We start from the raw sequence: 22,135 nt of genomic DNA on the forward strand, positions 1-22,135 counted from the left end.
TTGCTCTGGACACTGTGCTGGGAGACACGGCAAACATTCTTTCCACAGCTAGCATTGATGTGCCATCTTGGATGAGCAGCACTACCTGAGTGATTTCAGCAGTTGGGTGGACACCGCCTAATGGTACCTCCAGGAATGGGACACTTTTTCTGTCTTCAAGGAAATTGTCTGTGGACACCACAGGCAGTAGCCTTATAGGGGTTGTCTTCAAAAGTGCCTTTCATTTCCACCTGTTGGCTGTTCCATTTGCAGCATGGCTCAGGGTGGGTCATTTCCCAACCCATAGGTTGGTGGTTTGATCTCCACCCATTATGGCCATGTCAAAGTGTTCTTGAGCAACGTACTGAACCCCCAGTTGCTCCTGATGTTGTCATCAGGAGGTAAATAAGGTAACAGTGTGAAGCGTTTGGAGTACACAAGGTAGAAACATGAATATGTGGCATCTTGTCATTCTGTATTTGAATCCACATTTTGTTTTTAATAATTGCCATTTTAGATGTGATCATCCTCACGTTCATTATTTTTCCCCGCAGTCAGCTGCACTCTCCATCTGGTTGATTTGTCTCCACTTACGAATGTGCTTGTGCGCATCTCAGCCTGTAAAATTCCGTCTGTGTCCATCTGCTTGATTGGCATCCTTATTACCATGTCAAACAATGAGGTCGTGCATGGGTTTTGCAAAATGGAGGACACTTTTCTTCTCATACATGAGTAAAAGTCAGTGGATCATTTATTCAGCTTTAATGTTTGCAAAACAATTGTTCCAGTACAGGGGTGCCCATTAGGTCGATCCTGATCTACCGGTAGATCTAAGACAGATCCCAAGTAGATCCGAGGAGTAAAAAAAAAAAGACAACTTGTGTGTCTTTGTACATGTTAGTAATGTATAATTTTTTTTGTGTTAATGTACACTGCACCCTAACCATCTTATCAGTCTCATTTTCACCCAAAAATATTTAAAAATAAAATAAAGCAGGTAAATCTTGAATTTACGATGGCGCGTGATTACGTCACCGGATGTTGTTAGCTCTCAGCAGTCTGCAATTGCAGCTTGTGATCAGAATTGTTGCGCTCTATCTTTTATCGTCATTATTCTCATTCAGAGTTTGCTTCATGTACAATTCACAGAGGGCACAGGCAAAGAATAGGAATCTAGCAGGGCCCAGGGAAACACTTTAAAACGGTACGTTTGAGCTACGATAGTTAACAGGCTGCAAAAGTGAGTCGCATGCCTCAGTTTCAGGCTGTTTCTCATCATGGCGTGCTTGTGTTTGTGTGTGTGTATGTGTGAGTGTGTGAGTGTGTGTGTGTGTGTGTGCGCGCGCGCGTGCCGGTAAGTCTAGATCACGGGAGGTTATTTGATCGAAAAGTAGATCTTCGATGGCTTTAGTGCTTCAAATGTAAACACCTGTACATATTACCATCATAATACCTCCATTGCACATTCGATTAAAAAAGATTTTAGTATTCTTAGCAAATAAAACAAGTGTAAATATAAGTGAACAGCTGTCAGTTGAGAAACTTGGGGGGGAAAAAAAAAAAGACTTGGGGCCTCATTTTCATGGCCAGCACAAGCCTTCGAAGGGGCGCCCGTTTTTTTAGGGTGGTACATTTTATCAAAGTTATATAAGACAAAGGCAGGTTCATTCTTATTTTGATTAAGGTTTTTTGTTATTTTATTTTCAACATACGTTATTTCATTCATAATTTGAGTTTAAAAAAAACTAAAGAATTTATGTGTTCAAATAAAGGAATCAAATACATAACATTATACTTTTGGAGAATCATCAACACGTATGTGAGGGATTTACTCATGGTATGACAAAAAGGTTCAGGGGCACACAAGACAAAAATGGTTAAAACGTGTTTTTTTTTTTTTTTGGTTTTTTTTTTGGGTGGGGGGAGATTGCCTTGTCCAGTTGGTTCGAGTGAACAGACTACAAAGCTCCTAATTTTTGGTCAGAAATTGAAGATGGATGAGAATAGCTCCCAAAAATTGCTGGATTGCTGCCAGTCATTGCTTTCAGCGCTACATACCAAGTGTCAACAGTTTCCTCCTCCACCCAGATTGTGCTGAAGGAGTGGTGGGTTGAAAGCGTCTTGGAGCGATCGTTATATGAGGGAGCAGCAGCAACGAGTGGGATGGTGACTGTGACTGTCATTTTGCCGCAAGTGATTAAGCGAGTGCACAAGAGGAAGAGGTTACATGTGGGAGTATACCACTGTGGAAATGCTAGCGAGACAACACATTGCACTGCCTAGATTTATTAAGTGGATGAGCCAATGCGCAAGTAAGCATGTCTGGTTCAGACACACACACTGCATGGGATGGTGTCCTAGAAAATAAGCAAAATATGGTTGCCTTGAGTTTTATCTGCTGAACAGTATGCAATGCGTTGTTTTCACCCTTTCGCTTAAAATCATGAATTGCCTAGGATAAATCTTGCTGTATATTTCCTAATAATGGACACATTTCAATTTAGAATACAGGAGGTACTGTACATTTAATTGTATTGACACATGTCTGAGCATTGAGACTCTCTTTGTAGCGGTTCAAGACTGACTTTTCTTGGCGGCGGACACACAGTTGCTTTTATGCAATATTCTTTGCTTTGACACAAAACTCGACTCAGCAGAAGAAAACAAATTAACAGACATCAACACAATTACACAGTCTGAGAGATTAAACGTACAGTATGTTGTTGAAAAATGTTAGAAAGATAAATGCCTGACTTAAAAGCAAGAATGTTCGATGAGACGTTTATCTGAGAATTATATTGAGTCGCCCTTCAATATCGGTCAAACCTTGTTTGTTCCGGTGGAGAAGACTGCTCAAGTGATTGAGCATGCAAAACATGCTCGAGAGCAGGTTAGGTTCACGGAATCTGTTACGGCACAGCCCGAGTTGGAATTTCGTTTACCCACCCTTCGCGACAGCAGTGAAGTTCACACAATGTCATTTTTATGACTATTCATCCACTTTCTTCACATGAGGACTGAGCAATTAATTTAAAACGTTTTACAAGATTTATAGCACTTTTATGCAAAATACAGTAAAACAACCATTCCAGAGTCGAGAACACCTTAAAGCAGGGAAGCTGTAATTCCAAGGATCCAAGAATGCCAACAACACATATCATTCCTGGAAATCAATGCTCATTTTCTATTAGCCTGTCAATGAGATTTTACATTGCTGGCTTTAGCACTGGCGACAATTTGTAGTCTTCTACTAATTTACCAAGCTTGTCTTGAAATGATGGAGGAAACCAGAATCACTGGAGAAAGCTCGCACAAATGCCACACAGGAAACGGACTTGGGTGCTTGACGTGCTAACTCATAGGTGTCACATTCAGGTCCTGGAGGGCCGCTGCCCTGCATTTTCCAAGTCTCCCTGTTACAACACACCTGATTCAAATGAACAGGTTCAATGTCAAGCTTCCGCAGAGCTTGCTAATGATCTGATCATTTGAATCAGGTGTGTTGCAACAGGGAGACTTGGAAAACATGCAGGACAGCGGCCCTCCAGGACCTGAGTGTGACACCTATGAGCTAACCAGTCAGCTACTGTGCCGCCATATTAGAAACAATCACTGAAAATGGGAAGCACTATAAAAGCATCCACTACGATATATCCTTATTGGGCTACTTTAAGGCGACAGATTCTTAAACTGGCTGTTGTGTTCCATACATTTAAAAAAAATCTTTACTTCCACGTTGTCGCTGATCGGTGTGGACACTTAGCTGCCAAAATGCTATTTGGGCATCGAGACACGTGGATTGTTTCATGTGTAGAGTGACTGTGCCCACAGTGATGAGTCATTTGAAATGTACATGTAAATCGATGGATATACAGTAAACCTTAAATAAGAATTGATCATTTGGACCTGCAATTTAAGCCCGGCCTTAGTAGTAAAGGAAGAAAACGTAACTTGGAAATAGCCCGGAGAAGGTAGTCTCAGGCAATGCTCGCCCCGATGTTTTGTGTATCTTTCTCCAGAGAGTTTAGTCATGAATCCACAGAGGCCTCGAGACTCGCAGCATGGCGGCGTGCCAGTATGGTCATTTGGCTGAAAAATTTTCCAATGTGTTTCTGTCAACTGTGAAGGAAGACAGACGGCAGAAGATGAGAATATGATAGAAGTTACAAGATTAAGTCTGAGGTGAACGCATGTGGACAAAACTTTCATTAAAGCACGTCTGGGCATTATGCAGCACAGCCCGTCCAGAATGATGCTACAGAGAGTAATGTAAGATTTATTTAGTGGATTTCCTTCATTGAAGGGAAGTTGGGCATTTGCCCTGATAATGAATGGATAATGATGGAACAACTAGTGCTAAAATGTATATCCACTCTTTGTTACAGCTGCCGCTGTTGTGAAAGCGCTATATAAATCAGCATGTATTGTATTGTATTGTATCTTTAAGATCTGGTTTTATTTGCAGGTTTTACTTTGAGTAGACAAAGTTAAGTGTTACATAACCTCATCCCACACCGCCACGATATTTTCTCACTCCACACTAGTTATTTATATTTCCTGCCTAAGGAATGTTAAGTTAAAATCAAGGCTTCACACTTCATGAAGTTCCCAGATTGTTTTTTTTTTTTTTCGCTCAACTCATTTCAGTTGCATTCAGACAATAATGTCATTCCCTAGGCGTGTGCTTCTAACAAAGACACCGCATGAGACTGTTTCCTTTTTCAAAGGAACCTCTAAATGATTTGCTTTGGAGAGACAAGTTGTTTTCTCTTCCGCCCAGGCTGTTGCTTCCTGAATCTTCAGTGGGGAGGAATTCCCTCTTGTGACTGTTGCCCACTCTCCTTCCAAATGTGCACGCACACACGCAGAGCAGGCAATACAATACATTGTAAATTGCATGTATTGAGACATTGCATGAACTTAGATTGGAACCTTGAAGACAGAAAATATACAATTTGGAAACACGCCACACATTTTCCAGCAATAATGCCAAGTACAATTGTTTTCAAAATATACAAGACTTATCCTTGCTTTATTCAGTAAACAAACTGTCAGTGCATATATTTTACCAAATTCCCATACCTTAGTTCACAGTACCAAATGAATTGATTATAGAAGGATAAGTGCATTATACTGTCATCCGCTGATTAGCAGGGTTGGATTCCAGGTTCCGGCCTCCCTGTGTGAAGTTTGCATGTTCTCCCCGCGCCTGCATAGGTTTTCTCCATGTACTTCCAAAAACATGCACCGTAGGTTCATTGAACCCTCTAAATTGTCCCTCGGTGTGATTTTGAGCACGAATGGTTGCTCGTTTATGTGTGCCCTACGATTGGCTGCCAACCAGTTCAGGGTGTCTCCCGCCTACTGCCCAGAGACGGCTGGGATCGGCTCCGGCACGCCCACGACCCTCGTGAGCATGTGCGGTTCTGATAATGGATGGATGGATGAAGGTGCATTATAGATTGTTTTTAATAATAACGGGCTATTTAAAAATAGCAGGGTCTGTATTTTTTTTCCAAACTCAAATTTTGACTGTACAAACAGAAAAATCATTGGAATTTAGTATTTCGATGAAATCATTTCAAAGAACGTGCTTCAAATCGTTGGATTTAGGCAATCAAGAGGATTTGACAAAATTTAATAAATCCTCTGCATTTCTTGATTTTGTCTCAGAAATGTTATTTCTGACATCATCCCGCAGGTTTTCGGTCAGAACTCATTCAATGACAATGATATACAGTATACTGTATTTGTTTTTTAAGAAGACAGACATTCAATCTCCAGTGTATATATATTCCAGTGATTAAGGAGCTAAATTTTCTGGGGGGGTTTTACCTGCAGCAGGGTCACCCCAGGCAAACAGGTCCTAGATGACGGACAAAGCATGGCTCAAAAAGATCCTATGATGAGTGAACACTTTGGACCTAGTTTTTCCTCGCCTGGGACATTCCTCTGGACGTCACACACAAATCTCCTGACTTCAAATACACACTCATTGATAATAACCATAGAACTGTAAATGGAAAAGTTGTAATGTTGTAAGTTTGTGCATTCTTACCATTCTTATCATTAATTGTTATTTGTACATATCTTGGGAATGTCAGAAAATCGCCTATTCAGATTTTAGGATGCTCAAAGCTTAATGTGCACTGTTTATTCCTGTCATCCCTTCAAACTCTCTGTGTCTTAGAGAGAGTAAAACATCCTCACATGCAATCAGTCAGCCATCTTAAATCCCAGAATTTGTTCAGCCACAGTCTTCGCTGACTTTTAACATGATCAAGCACTTTATGCTCTCTGTGCTCTGTATATGGCTTTAATCATTTCTGCATCAGCATCGAGCAGGACACTTGGCAGTCACACCCAAGCTGTGGGTTCATTTCCACACTTCACTGCACACTGTCGATTCTCTGCTCTGCATTCATTCCATCTCAGGTCTCTGAGCATGAGTTTTTCATACAGCTTACTCTCTCTCGACGGGGGGAGGTGGGTGGGGGGGGGGGGTACTGTTCACATGGCTGACCTCGCCCCCACCCTCCACACTACCCCACCCTGGCCAGGCCCCCCACCCTCTTATCCACATTCGGTTGACCAGCAGATGCTATTCAGATAATAAAACTGTTGGTTGAGTGGAGGATGGGCTAAGGAGATGTTTTATTGGTTTTCCAAGTGCTGATGGACTCATGCATTACAAATAGAAGTTGAGGGACATATATTGTTGTATATTTTACCACTTTGGAAGTTACTGTGCTCCACATTTTCATTTCAGCTGTGCGTTATGCGTTACGGATGCTCTTTCATTTATTATTCATTATGCGTTGCATTAAACCCTGGAGTTAAAAGTGTGCCGTGTAAAAGAGTGTAGACAACATTTGACATTTAACTTTTATGGAATAGCAAAAATGTTTTTAATTTTGGTGTTAATATGTTTTCATGGGTGCAGTTCATCACACTCTTCGTTGTTCCATTGTGTTTTGGAAAATGAACAGAGGAATCAATTCCAATACCTTTTTCAGTTTATTCATGTCTTCTTTCTCTTACCACTGCCAGCCCCCGTTTTCTTCACGGGTCGTGTCATTTGTGCCACTCAGTTTTGCGTGTTTGTGTGGGAGCATGCGTGTGTTTGTGTGCGTGTGTGCATGTGTGTGTTGACCTATTGAAATAATTTCAGAGCAGTGTTCCTGTTGCCATGGCAATGCGGGCTTCTGTGTCGTTTTTTTCTTCGCGTTTCCCCTCCCATTGCATTTCCCTTCCACTCCAGAGTGAGGTCACGTGACTGTGCTGACGTCAAGCCGAACAGGCGAGCGAGGGAGAGCGTTAGCGTGTGCGTGTGTGCGCGCGCGCATTTGTTCTAACAAACCAGCTTGCTGCAACGAAGAGTATCTGGACGTCTCTGTGTGTCTCTGTCATCCAGTTATCCAGTCAGTTTTTCGTTCAGCCCATATTGGTCTTAAATCGCTCTTTGTTTTTACCGTTACTATTCTCGCCTGTTGCTTCCTCTTCTCCCTCCACGAACTTGGTGTACAGAGTGTTGAATGATGGGCTGCTAAACAATTTGCACATCGCTACAAAGTGAGGTAAGCGCCATGGGTATTTATTTTTATGATGCATTATTCGAGTGACTAGTGGTTGCGTCTAGAACCACTGCTGAGAGCACTGAAAAGGTTTCTGCGTTTGGTTCCATAGCAAGAAGATTCCTATACTTGTTCGGGGTGGGGGCCGGGGGGGCATTCAATATCTCGTTGTTAACCTGCTTTTGGTAACCTGCAGATAATACGATTAGGAAACATTTAGTTATGATAAATAAAATCGCATACTGATTACAAGACGAGTTGCATTCTATCTGATCTTTTTTTCAAAGCTGCTGCAGGGAAGTTATGAGGGGGAAAGCAGGGGGTATGCCCAGGCGAGTGCGATCATTACGGAGGCTGAGTGTTTGTGCTCTCGAGCCACGAGTGATTCGCTGCGCCACATGGCTTTTCCTCTCAAAGCATTCTAATGTTAGTTGCAGGCTGGCAGTTGTGGGCCGGAGCTGTTTCTTCTGCATGCGAGAGATTTAAAAGACGGGGGGGTTGGTTTGTGCAGCTGCCACCTGCCCCCCTTGGAGAGAATGCGAAACAATGAGTGGCATGAAGTGTATGTCTCCTAGTCTTCATATCAATTTTAATTATGATTTAAAAGCGCATGTCACGAATATGGTAAGAATACCCTCGAATTTGTCTTGATGAGGGTCACACTGAAGAACCCCCTCCCCCATCTTTGCAACACATTCACACACAAACCAACTCGTCTAGCTGCAAGCTTTAAAGGGATCATCCGGCCGGGATGGTCCTATTCACTAAAAAGCTCAACTTCAGTTTTTTAATCGGCAAAATTATATTAGCTAGCATTTTCAATTTGGTTTTGGAGAAATTAGCAAATAACTGACTACTCACAAACCACCCCTTTCTCGTCAGCACTATAGCCACGCCCCCCCCATCGCCCTCCTTCTTCCCATGTCTTGGTTGGAGTCAGGAAATTAATCGGACCTAAATGTGTTCATTCGAAAGCATTGTCAAGTCAAGTCTGACTTGAACATAACATCTTAGAGTTCTTCCAGTCAGGTTTCAAGACGTTGCATAGCACGGAGTCAGTCCTGTTACGCGTTTCTAATGACATCCTCCTGGCAAATGACTCTGGAGACCACGTGTGTCTGGTTTTATTTGACTTAACTGCAGCATTTGATACAGTGGATCACAGTATTCTGCTGACTCGTTTGCAGCACTTGGTGGGCATTGGCGGCAGTGCTCTTGAGTGGTTTAGGTCCTATCTAGCTGACAGGACCTTTGGTGTTAGCCTTGGCTGCTCTGAGTCACGCACTGCTCCCCTGTCATGTGGTGTTCCACAGGGCTCAATTCTGGGGCCTCTGCTGTTCTCGCTGTATCTGCTCCCATTGGGTTCCATCTTAAGGAAACATGGTATTCCCTTCCACTGCTATTCAGATGACTGCCAGATCTATGTCCCACTGAGCAAGAAAGACGCCTTCTCATTAAGGCCACTCCTATCCTGTCTGGAAGAAATCAATACCTGGATGGCACATAATTTCTTGAATTTCAACGAAAAGAAGGCAAAGGTCATATTGTTTGGTCCCAGTGGCCCTTGTACATTCCATCCTGTAGACTTGGGCCCCCTGTCTTCTTATCTGAAATCAACGGTCTCAAACTTGGGCCTTAAACTGGACAGTGATTTCAAACTCAATCAGCAAATTGGTGCCGTTGTTAAATCCAGCTTCTTTCACCTTAGACAGCTGGCCAAAATAAAACCTCTCCTCTCACATGAACACTTTGAGACAGTAATTCATGCCTTTGTCACATCCCGGCTCGATTACTGCAATGCCCTTTACTTTGGAGTCAGCCAGTCCTCCATTAAGCGCCTTCAGGTGGTCCAGAATGCCGCTGCTCGCCTCTTGACTGGTACTCGTAAGAGGGAGCATATAACTCCTACTCTGGCATCCCTTCACTGGCTCCCCATTCATTTTAGAGTTATTTTCAAGATCCTCCTCTTTGTTTTCAAATCTCTGAATAATCTCGCGCCACCTTACCTCTCTGAGCTCATCCGCCCCTACACACCTGCCCGGCGCCTCAGACCACACTTTGTTAGAATTACCAAGGACTAAACTGAGGCTCAGAGGGGATCGAGCCTTTTCTGTTGCTGGTCCCTCTCTCTGGAATGACCTCCCAGTGAACATTCGGCAAGCCTCCTCGCTGCCCATCTTCAAAGCCCTCCTCAAAACTCACTTGTATTCTTTGGCATTCGACTCAGCATGACTTAGATTTGTTCTTGATTTTACTGTTTGGTGCTTTCTACCGCCTTTATTACCGATTTGTCTTACTGTTTATTGTGCATGTTAAATTGCTCCATGTACAGCACTTTGTATGCAGCGATGGCTGTTTGAAAGTGCTCTATAAATACTGTTGACTTGACTTGACTTGATTGTACATACATTGCTAACGATTTCCAAAAATGCCGCTCAATCAGCACCCAAACTGATGTGAATATATCTACTTATGCCCACTTCAACCTCAGAAAATATCACAAGGATGAGACTTTCCATGACTGATTTATAAGAGATTGAGGAAATGAGCAGCTAACATGCAGGCTCTTTGATGCCGGATCTGTTTTCTCCCATGAGTCACCAAGATATGCAAACACAATGCTTTCCCAAAGGCTTTTCGTAAGCTGAATTGTTCGTAGGTCATTTTTATTAGATTGCAATCAAGTGTTAGCTTGACTTCTTAATTCCCACATCCACTTCCAGGGGGTACACTCACACCACTCATCCGAAAACAACGCGTTGAAAGCGACCACACTCGGCTGAGGAGGGTCGACGTCTTGGTTGGAGCTCTGTTCCATCCATCCATCCATCCATTTTCTGTTTCGCAAGTAGTCCTGCTAAAGTTCTGAACTAAAATTCATCAGTTGTGAATTCAAAAACTGTAATCACAACAGTTTTTTCAAAGGGGTTAATTTTAGTGCTGACATCATTTTTACACACAGAGCTATTATATAAGTGCCAATGTTCAAGCAAACAAAAGCGTGCCAGCCCACATTTAGCTCAGAGAGAACGGAAAATAGGAGAAACAAGTGTTTCAATTTTCCTATAAAACTCCCCACTTTTGCTTACTTTTGTCTTTGCTTTCTTCATTGCTGTGATACTTTTTTTTAAATCGCTTTCTCCCTTTCCCCACTCCAATTTTGTGAGGCCAGACCAAGTAGCAGGTCATTTTGTCTTGTTGAAGGTTTATATTTATATTCACGTTCCCTAAGAGGAGATTTGGGGCTTGTAATTTACTGTGTTTGTCTCATAGTAGCCACTGCACTGGAAGTATTCTTGTTACTTACTGTAATTGCAGGTAGTAGGTTCTTCAGAATCACATAGTCATGTAAAAATGTTTTTAATACAATGGACTGACTACATACTCCTAGATAGATGGATAGATATATTGTGAAGGAGTTGGCGTGGAAAAAAAAAACAATATACAGTACTGTCGGTGAGAATATAAAGAGCAGTTGTTCTCCTGAATCCACCACCACTGCAGGGAGATAGCTTACTTTTAGCCTTATCTGACATCCTGCAGCCTACCGCAACAAGTGTGTGTGTGTGTGAGTGTGTGTGTGTGTGTGGGTGTGGGTGTTTGCACACGCGCGCTGTCATTTGTGCTAACTTATGTAAATGCAAAATCCAGTTCATGACCATTTTCTTTTGAACATCTTATTTTAGCTGCAGAGTGGTAGGCCACAAAAACTAATTTAGTGTAGAAATGTCAAAAGATAAACCTACTTTTTATTTTCCTCTGTTAATGCAGTAGTGTGTACAAGATCTTTTACCCATAATTATATTCAGCCGTCCTTCCATTCTCTGGACCTCACTTACTTTAATCCTAAAATATGCTGTTCATGAATTTCAAATGTAGTGTTTTCCCTGAAAAATGACAGAAAACAAATACACTCTAATTTCTTGATCAATATGCCAAATTATTTACTTGCTTTGCTGAATAGAAAACAATGTTTTATTGGTTGCTATTATAACATAACTGTGTGAATAATTTATGACTTTTTTCGAAGTTGATTTTTTCCATATATAATTGTACATACGCTTTTGATGCCCCCAAGTGCAGCGGCTGGCTACTTTAGCTCCCAGGATGAGGCCCTTTTACAATGATATCAAAGGCGATTTCAGAGCCATCTCAATGCTCATCCCTTGCATGAAGTATAGCTCGGATTAAGTAGAAACCAATTTAGAGAGAGTTCAGTGACGGCTATTTCATCTGCATTGAAAAGTACTTCCACCTGACTGCATCTCCTTTGAATAGAAAGATACACAGCACGGGGAGACAGGGACAACTGAAAGCATTGCTCGCGCAAACAAAAGCAGGGTAAACGTGCTGGAAGGTTAGCTCAACTGAAGGCTAACACGCCACCAATACCGTCAATCTTCCTAGCTAACGCTCACTCAATGGATAAGAAAACAGATTTAATTTTGTGGTCCCAGGGAGATGCAGACTTGTTTCTTGCTTTGTTTGATGGAAACGTGCCCAAATGACAACATGCCCGACGCAGTCTTCAAGCTTGATGGACTAAAACTATTTGATATTCTGAGCTGACTGTGATGCCCACTTGGGGGCGCTGTATCGATATCAACAAAGGTTGGCGCACAAACAGAGGACTTATAGCGAGGGAGCCATTGCCCTGAGGAAATCGAGAATTTGAGTCTTAGAAGCTGGTCACAGTACCTGCATCACGAATTCACGTCTGTTTACATCATTGCAGTTTGCATTGGTCCCAGAGCTCATGCTAATACGAACACAAGCCAGGCATAACCGAACGACTCCAATCGTTCCCTGCAATCCAAGCAACCAGTGGTATTATATGTGGTTGCAGGTGATTTTCACCACACAAAACTGGCGGGACACTCTCAACAGCATGGTGCCATACCAACATGGGCTAATAACATCCTGGAACTGTGTGCATACAAACTCACGTGGTGCAGACAGATCCCTCCTGTGCCCTCACATGAGCTGGCCCAAGCTACCACATCACCATACTGATGGCCCCAGCCAATAAACCAATGGGGAAATGGTCCAAGCCCACTGTTTAGAGCTTCTAGGTGTGGCCCAGTGATGCTGCATCTGTGCTTCAAGACTTCTTTTAGTGCACAAATGTTCAGAGAAGCAGCTATTTTGGAAGTGTAATAGACCTGGAGGAATATGCTTCATCCATCCTGCGCTGCATCTCAAAATGTACTGATGATGTCTCCCATCACAATGTACCCGACCCAGAAACCCGGCTTGTGGTGTTTTTTAAATTGATGTCACTTAGTGGTGAATTTTATATCCTGACGGACTAGGAACCGTAAGGGTCATAAGGGTCGCGGGGCATGCTGGAGCCTATCCCAGCTGTCTTCGGGCATTTGGCGCAGTACCCACTGAACCGGCTGCCAGTCAATCGCAGGGCACACAGAGACGAACAACCATCCACACTCACACCTCGGGACAATTTTGAGTGTTCAGTCAGCCTTCCACGCATGTTTTTGGAATGTGGGAGGAAACCGTAGTGTCCGGAGAAAACCCACACAGACACGGAGGGTACATGCAAACTCCACACAGGAAGGCTGGAGCCGGAATCGAACCCTGCGCCTCTGCAATGTGAGGTCAACGAGCCGACCACTGGGCCACCTATTAATGTTTAACCTTGGATACTTGATAGAATTCCATAGTTTCATTGCTATATTGCTGTTAGGTTCAAAAGACATCTTGACTGAGTACACATATTTTTGAGTAAAAAAGAAGTTATTTGTTATACAACTTTGTTGAAACGTAATTTGTTTGAGAATTAACATATTAGTAAAAAACTGTGTTTTGTTGCAGGCGGCATGGTACAATCAAGTTTACCACATCCGTCTCACAGTGCAGAGGTGCACGGTTTGATTCCATGCAAACTCCACACAGGAGTTCTCCCCGTGCCTGCGTGGGTTTTCTCTGGGTACTCCAGTTTCCTCCGACATTTCAAAAACATACGTGGCAGATTAATGGAACACTCTAAATTGTCCCGAGGTGTGTGGGTGAGCGCTAATTGTTATGTGTGGCCTGCGATTGGCTGGCAGCCAGTTCAGGGTGTCCGCAGCCTACTGCCCAATGACAGCTGTGGTCGGCTCCAGCATGCCCTCGTGAGGATAAGCGGGTTAGAAAATGGATGGATGTTTTTTGTTGCCTGTAGTTCCCCAAGAAAAGAGATGCATTCAACCTGTCGACACAACTTTCAATTTCCAATGCTGCATCCTTCTCGAATGTTGACAATGACAATGTTATGTCCCATCCTCACTAACAAGAAATGGGAGACAGTGCAGTGGGGGGTTTTCCCCAATATTTTCTTCATAAGGTGATTTTTCGCGATTTGTGGCCACGTCCCTATACCACACAAATAGCAGGGATCCACTGTATTTATTTATTTATTGGTGGGAACTAAATTGCCGTATTTTCACTACCATTCGGCGCACCGTATTGTTGGCCGCAGTCTCCGTACGGGTGCTATTTCTGTATTTGACACATACACAAAACGCACTGTATTATTGGGCGCAGCCAGGCATGGCAAAACATATTCCAGCTTAAACATACGGCATGCACGCACGCTAAAAACACGTTAGCTTGAAGCAAACGGTAGCATGCATGCACGCTAAAACATACCAGGTATGTTAGCTTAAAGCATACGGTAGCGGCGAAGACATACGGACACACGCTAAAAACATGTTTTTAAAAAGGCAACGGAAGCAAAACTGAGTTCGGTTGTACTTTATTTAGCAATTTTACAAGGCACTCACACGACTGGTACCTGTTAGGGGCATGCCATTTAGCGTCCTCTTACACGCCCACCTTTCACTCATTGGCGGACTTCCGCATGCCTGTCGTCACTCACGTCCGCTTTTTCTCTGTATAATCAGCGTGTCGGCCAGAAGTGCTCTCAGTCAGGCTTTGGAACTCGGCGCATACACTACACGATCGGCGTTATAAGGCGTCCTGTCCATTTTGGAGAAAATTTAAGACTTTTAATGGCGCCTTATAGTCGTGAAAATACAGAAACAAGAAGTGAATGCATAATGCAGAGCTGCAATATTAACTGCACATAATGGTTTGGATGCTACATTTATTGTAGTTGAACTTTCAAAGTTCTAGGAAGTAAAATATCATATGTTCAGCTGAGCTTCTGAAAGTACTGTATCTTCAACATCCTGTTTTGTACTTAAGAGGGCTCATGTAACACTAGTGGAAACTAACTTGAAGGCAGTTTATTTAACCAGTGATTTATGATCACAGATAGAAAGAGATGGAAAGAAAATCCAAGTGAGAAAGAAAGGAATTTAACAGATGAGAGAGCAGACAAATATTGCACGAATTAAGTTTGAATCAGATTCTTCTCAAACACTGAATGGTTAGTCAGGCTTAAATAATCTTTTATTTAATAATAATTAAACAATGTATTAAATTATCTTTTAAATAGTCTTTTATTTTGACAAAAGTAAGCTGGACTCCACAAAATATTCCTTGTTATGTTGAACCTCTGAGGCCAACCAGATTCCATTTCACGATGCTGGTTGATCTCTTATCATTCAAAAAATGAAACATTCCCTATTGGAAGTAAGTAATGGGAGCGAAAATTAATCCAGGGTTGATCTGGCCATTGTAAAAATTTTAATAACCATACAGGCAATGTTTTAAGTAGTATTGTTTCCTTCTTAATGTCCAGAAAAGTGTAAAAATAAGTTAACCACTGTTGGCATTAAGTAGAAACAACAAAAGTGCTCAAAATTTTAATGACCAAGGTTTCATATAAAGCCAATTTGAGTCCCAATTGAACATCTGTGATGTAGTGTGCTAATCATAAACATACCTAAAGTGTAATAATCTGATCCACAATTTTTTTAAAAAAAACAAACGTTCATGGGGTTGCGGGGGATTAAAAATCTCTACTCATCAGGAATCGCACAGTGACCACTCGGTTATGTCAGTTACCAGGGGGAAGGGTTTTTAACAATCAAATATAGTCAAACTTCGATTTTCGAACGTCTCTGTTCTCGACCAATTCGGTTTTCGACCAAAAATTTAGAGTTTTTTATGCCTCGGATGACAAACAAATTTTGGTTCTCGAACAAACTGAGCGCACTTGATTGCACCAGTTGACTCCTCTCGCCCTCCTTACACGAGGAAATGACGCTTCCTCGTGTCGCTTTCCATTGTGAGGAGACGTGTTCAATACTTTTTTTTTTTAAAGAGCGTGGTTTATGTTTTCGAACAATTCGGTTTTCGAACAGCCTTCTGGAACGGATTATGGACGAAAACCGAGATTTGACTGTATTAATCAACAAATAATGTCCATCCCTCAGATTGAGACTATTTTCAGTGGATTCCACAAATGTCAAAACTTACTTGTCTGCCATTGTGTTAGTTACTTAGCCCTTTGTTAACCATACGATTCAACACAATTCACTGACCTTTAATAGTTTCCTTCCTATTGTCAGCCAGGTCATCTTTTTTTAAGAACTTTTCAAGCTCTGTAGCAACCGGGGCATTGTGTGTCGGTTGCCAAATATTAACTGTTTCACCTGTTTGAGGCAAACGCTATTAGGTGTAGTTGCATCACAAACTTGCAGTGTGGCTCACTTATGTGCTTTTACACATCAACTTAAATGTGCAGTTCAAACCAATTTTCAAAAATAAATGGAAATGAGGCGTAGTTTGTTTGTTTCTGTATGATTCACGAGTATGAGGATCATGTGGTCATTCCCCCCCAAAAAACTGTTGGCTGGGATCCTGAAAGTGTCTCTGGAAGGGAAAATGTAATTTATAATCAGGCCATCGGGTGTATTTATGGGAACATGAAGAAATGTACAGTTGATTAACTGACGAGCTAAAATTTGCTGGTCTTGAGTGTGGCGCAAGACAGGAAATATGGTGGATGCAGTACATACGACAGAATTTGAGGGCGCTGGACAAGTTTTTATTAGTGAATATCGTAACGAATCTTCTCAGTTTGCTTCTGATTAACACAACTCTGTTCACGATTACCATTACACCCTTCATCATTACACCCTTGTGAAACACTGCACAGAAATGTCAACCCCCAAACTGACATTGGTGTGCGGTGTTTTAAACATCCAAACATCCTCCACACAAGTCCATCCAACCCTCCATTTTCTGATCCGCTTAACCTCACAAGGGTCGAGGGGCGTGCTGGAGCCTATCCCAGCTGTCTTGGTGCACCCTGAATTGGTTGACAGGGCACACATAGTCGAACAACCATTTACGGTCACACTCACACCTCGGGACAATTTCGAGTGTTCAGTCAGCCTGCCATGCATGTTTTTGGAATGTGGGAGGAAACCAGAGTACCTGGAGAAAACCCACGCCGGCATGGGGAGAACATGCAAACTCCACGTCGGAAGGCCAGAGCCGGATTTGAACCCTGCGCCTCTGCAATGTGAGGCCAACGCGCTAACCAGTTGTCCACCGTGCTGAATGTTTTATAATTAGATTGTTGAAAGTAGGCACCTTTTTCCCAGATAACAGCTTTGCACATCTTAGTATTTTCTCAGTCAGCTTTATGATGTTGAGTATCTGTCGATATGTGGTTCAAGTTTGGTAGCAATCGATTCTAAGTTCAACTTTGATGCCCACCTCAGTACAGCCAGATCCACCCCTAAAGGACAGCTGCAAACTCAAATGGCCAACTTTACGACTTTCCAGTTTGTGTTCTTGAATTGACACCTTGAGATCCTTCGCGCCACATGCATGAGCACTAATTAAACAAGCGCTCCTCTGTTGCCTCTCTTTACTCTTTCTCCTCTTTGCAAAAGGCGCCGACCATGTCACCTGAAATTGATGAGTTATGCATGCCGAGTGACATGACATGGATGCAAAGGAGAGCTGGCCTGCCTCAGAGTTTTGCCACTTTGCAGTTGAGTTCTTGACAAGGGGGGTCATGGGTCATTTGAGTGAAATCCCACTTCATGTGGTTGAAGAATGCACAAAGGGGTCGTCTGCAGCTAAAGACTGCATGCATGGTGTCATGGCTCATTTGGAAAGGAAAACCCTGGCCTATAGGCTCTCATGCATTTGTGGGACCTATGGGAAACAGATGTTCTATTTTTGTCCTCAGAGTGGAATTCCCACTCACTGAAAAGTCATGCTGGCCACAAGCAAATGATAAAAAGGAAGATGATGTCTCTGTTGCTACTTTTTGGACTATTAAAAGTGACACCATTTCATCAGAAAATGTTACTGTTTGTGATATAAATTTTTCTAGCTGCCATAAATTATCATGTCTAGAACAAAAAGTATTTTTTTAACCTAAAAGTAATTTTTAACCTAACTATACCTAAAACATTTTTGTGATTTGCTGTGATTCCTTTCAAAAACAGATGTGACATTGATATTGATAATACAAAATATACGATGGTGACCCGGTAGTGCAGTAGTTAGCGTGTCGACCTCACAGGGCAGAGGTGGAATGTTCGATGCTCCGGCCTCCCTGTGTGGAGTTTGCATGTTCTCCCTGGGCCTGCCTGGGTCTTCTCCGGATACTGTGGTTTCCTCCCACATTCCAAAAACATGTAGGACGGGTTAATGCAGGCATGTCCAAAGGCCGGCCCGGGGGCCAAATCCGGCCCGCGGTCGAATTTCATCCGGCCCTCGCCCCCTGTCATAAAATCAGTGCCGTCTGGCCCGCAGGTTGGGCGCAATGGAACACGTGTTGCATTGACTGAGGTCTCGTAGACTGGTCAGTGATGTTTCATAGAGTACTGCTTCCCTCTAGTGGCTAAATGAGTAATATCATTCACTAAATGAGTAATAGCATTTAGACACTAGAGGGCATCACTCACGAGTTAACAAGACATCACTCCGTGTTTATATTGACTGACATGTCATATTTCAAATGGTCCTTGCAGTTGTGGATATGTGTATTGCTTGTTCATTTCCCTGTTGTTCGAGTCAAAGGTTTTGTGACTATTGAAAAGTCATGGTGATACATTTTATGTTTAAAATCAATCAATTTGCACTCAGGAGACTTCCGTTTAAGAAAAAGTCAAGTGAATAAGCAGTTGCATGTGATATACCTGTTTCAAATGAACCAGAAGAAATTCTTAAGATTGTTGAAATTAAAATAAAAATGGAAATGTGAAACAGACTTTGTTGAACAATATTGTTGTTCAATGTAAAGAATGTCAGCCAAGGTCGGCCCCCCGACATTTTACCACATAAAATCTGGCCCCCTTGGCAAAAAGTTTGGACACCCCTGGGTTAATGGAACACTCTAAATTGTCCCTTCGTGTGAGTGTGAGCGTGGATGGTTGTTTGTCTATGCGTCCCCTGCGATTGGCTAGCAAGCATTTCAGGGTGTCCCCTACCTACTGCCCAAAGACAGCTGGGATAGGCTCCAGCATGCCCCGCGGCCCTTGTGAGGATAACCGGATCAGAAAATGGATGGATGGAAAATATAAGATATTATTCAACATAGATATTTAATAGTTATTAGTATTTTTAGATCATTCCTGGGATGAATGAAAAGGAATTCCAATCATGATTGTTTTTGTTAACTTCAGATTAATACCCTGGTAAAACTCAGCCACCAACATGTAGTGGGGGGAAAAAATGCTAACTCAGAACTGGCCTGAATTTTTTTCAAAGCCTTTACATTCCTCCACCCTCAGCGCCATTTTCTATTGACCACAATACCGTCCAGGCAGTTTGATATTATAGGAAATTTGGCCTTAATATCTATCTTCCTTTTTAATTCAATTCAATTGTATTTAGATATATTGCTGCTTAACATCCAAAATTAAAGTGAAGGCACTTTAAACGGGTCACCTCAGGGCCTAGAACCATGCTTCCCATACGGAACCTTGTTTGTGTTGCTCAATGCTTTCAAGTGTTGTGTCTTTGCTTTTGTGAAGTACATTGAGTGGCCGTGTGTATGACGTGCTCCAGAAATAAAGCCGCAAGGCCTTGCATTGCCTTGCTTTACCTTTACTCCACATGTCAAGTCAAGTCAAGTCAACAGTATTTATAGAGCACTTTCAAATAGCCACCGCTGCATACAAAGTGCTGTGCATGGAGCGATTTAACATACACAATAAACAGTAAGACGAATCGGTAATAAAGGCGGTAGAAAGCACCAAGCAGTAAAATCAAGAACAAATCTAAGTCATGCTGAGTCGAACGCCAAAGAATACAAGTGAGTTTTGAGGAGGGCTTTAAAGATGGGCAGCGAGGAGGCTTGCCGAATGTTCAGTGGGAGGTCATTCCAGAGAGAGGGACCAGCAACAGAAAAGGCTCGATCCCCTCTGAGCCTCAGTTTAGTTCTTGGTACTGGTCCACAGACCTGAGGCGCCGGGCAGGTGTGTAGGGGCGGATGAGCTCAGAGAGGTAAGGTGGCGCTAGATTATTCAGATTTGAAAACAAAGAGGAGGATCTTGAAAATAACTCTAAAATGAATGGGGAGCCAGTGAAGGGATGCCAGAGTAGGAGTTATATGCTCCCTCTTACGAGTACCAGTCAGGAGGCAAGCAGCGGCATTCTGGACCAGCTGAAGGCGCTTAATGGAGGACTGGCTGACTCCAAAGTACAGGGCATTGCAGTAATCCAGCCGGGATGTGACAAAGGCATGAATTACTGTCTCAAAGTGTTCATGTGAGAGGAGAGGTTTTATTTGGGCCAGCTGTCTAAGGTGAAAGAAGCTGGATTTTACAACGGCACCAATTTGCCGATCGAGTTTGAAATCACTGTCCAGTTTAAGGCCCAAGTTTGAGACTGTTGATTTCAGATAAGGAGACAGGGGGCCCAAGTCTACAGGATGGAATGTACAAGGGCCACTGGGACCAAACAATATCACCTCTGTCTTCTTTTCGTTGAAATTCAAGAAATTTTGTGCCATCCAGGTTTTGATTTCTTCCAGACAGGATAGGAGTGGCCTTAATGAGAAGGCGTCTTTCTTGCTCAGTGGGACATAGATCTGGCAGTCATCTGCATAGCAGTGGAAGGGAATACCATGTTTCCTTAAGATGGAACTCAATGGGAGCAGATACAACGAGAACAGCAGAGGCCCCAGAATTGAGCCCTGTGGAACACCACATGACAGGGGAGCAGTGCGTGACTCAGAGCAGCCAAGGCTGAGACAAAAGGTCCACTCAAGAGCACTGCTTCCAATGCCCACCAAGTGCTGCAAACGAGTCAGCAGAATACTGTGATCCACTGTATCAAATGCTGCAGTTAAGTCCAATAAAACCAGACACACGTGGTCTCCAGAGTCATTTGCCAGGAGGATGTCATTAGAAACGCGTAACAGGGCTGACTCCGTGCTATGCATCGTCTTGAAACCTGACTGGAAGACCTCCAAGATGTTATGTTCATCCAAGAAAAGTTTCACCTGCATGTGCACCACTTTTTCCAGAATTTTGGAAATGAAATGAAAGTACAAACACTTTGACACAACTTCATCAAGCACTGAAGTGCAGCACTTCTCAGAAGTTAATGTTGTTGGCTAATGCTAACCATCTGTGCAGTCAACAAAATTCAATTTAACCTTGCTTATCTTTTGGGTATTGATGTAGTGTTTCACCGTGTTGCAAATGAATGCCACCAGGGCTGGACTGGAACAAAGAAATTGGCCCTGGCAATTTTGGCTTAGACAGGCTCGCATACACACCTATGCATTCTTGCAACCCTCTCTGTAATTAAGAAGTCATTGTATATAGGGCTGTCAGTATCGAACATTTTCAGGATTTTTTCAATTGTTCAATTGATTAATCGAATAATCTGATAAAATGTGATTTGGCATTTAAGTGTAAAATAAGAATATTTTTCCCCTTGATTACTGTTTATGAAGAAATTATTATTTATAATTGGTTAGTAATAAAATAAATAAAATGTAAAAAAACAATTAAGCAACATCACACAAGAGGGACTGTTGTACTCACCAACCTTTTTGAAAATGATTCTGTTGCTGGTTTGGTCACTGATTTTCAAAACAAAAGGAGATGGTTGAAAATGTCTGATTTTGATTAAACACAGAAGATAATTCAATATGCATTCATGAAGGAACTACAGAAATCAGATTAAGAGGGTGCAACAATTTGAAGTGAAACAATGTCTTCTAACGATTACTGTACTTGATTTTTCAAATAGTTGTCAATGCATTTGATAATTGATAAGTTGTCAATTAAACGAAACATTTTGACCCCTTAAATTATTCATCACAACACCCACTGTCATGAATACGGTGTTGTAAGAATCAGACGCTTGTGAGGATGGATTGATGACTCCTGACCACCCGAGGCGACCCAATAGCTCTGCCACTGATGTTGATTCTGTATTGTAAATTGGTTAATGGGCTCCTACCTTACTGTGCCTCGGTCTCTTGGGGGAAAATGGAGGAAAATAATAGTTAAATAGCACTGGGTCAGTCCCAAAAGACGCCGGGTTACCGGGCATCTGCCCTCTTAGCCAGATGGCCAATCTAGCTCTGAATGTGCTAGGCCACCACTATTATTTTAAGCATACACAGCCCCAAGAATTATGTCAGCCCCCTCCCACAGTTAGACACATGTATGTTAGGTTCATTGAATACT

General features: G+C 42.5%; 1 protein-coding gene across 2 annotated transcripts in view; it reads left to right on the forward strand.

Moving 5' to 3' along the window:
• The first annotated feature begins 7,259 nt into the window (after positions 1-7,259).
• ncalda (neurocalcin delta a) overlaps positions 7,260-22,135 on the forward strand; it is a 39,432-nt gene continuing 24,556 nt past the window's right edge. The window contains exon 1 of one of the 2 annotated variants that reach the window (XM_052065607.1): positions 7,260-7,556. The gene's annotated coding sequence lies outside the window, so the exon portion shown is untranslated. The remainder of the gene's footprint in view (positions 7,557-22,135) is intronic. The other variant, XM_052065605.1, reaches the window with a different exon arrangement.

Source organism: Hippocampus zosterae, chromosome 5 (assembly GCF_025434085.1).
Source record: "Hippocampus zosterae strain Florida chromosome 5, ASM2543408v3, whole genome shotgun sequence".
NCBI classification, from domain to species: Eukaryota; Metazoa; Chordata; class Actinopteri; order Syngnathiformes; family Syngnathidae; genus Hippocampus; species Hippocampus zosterae.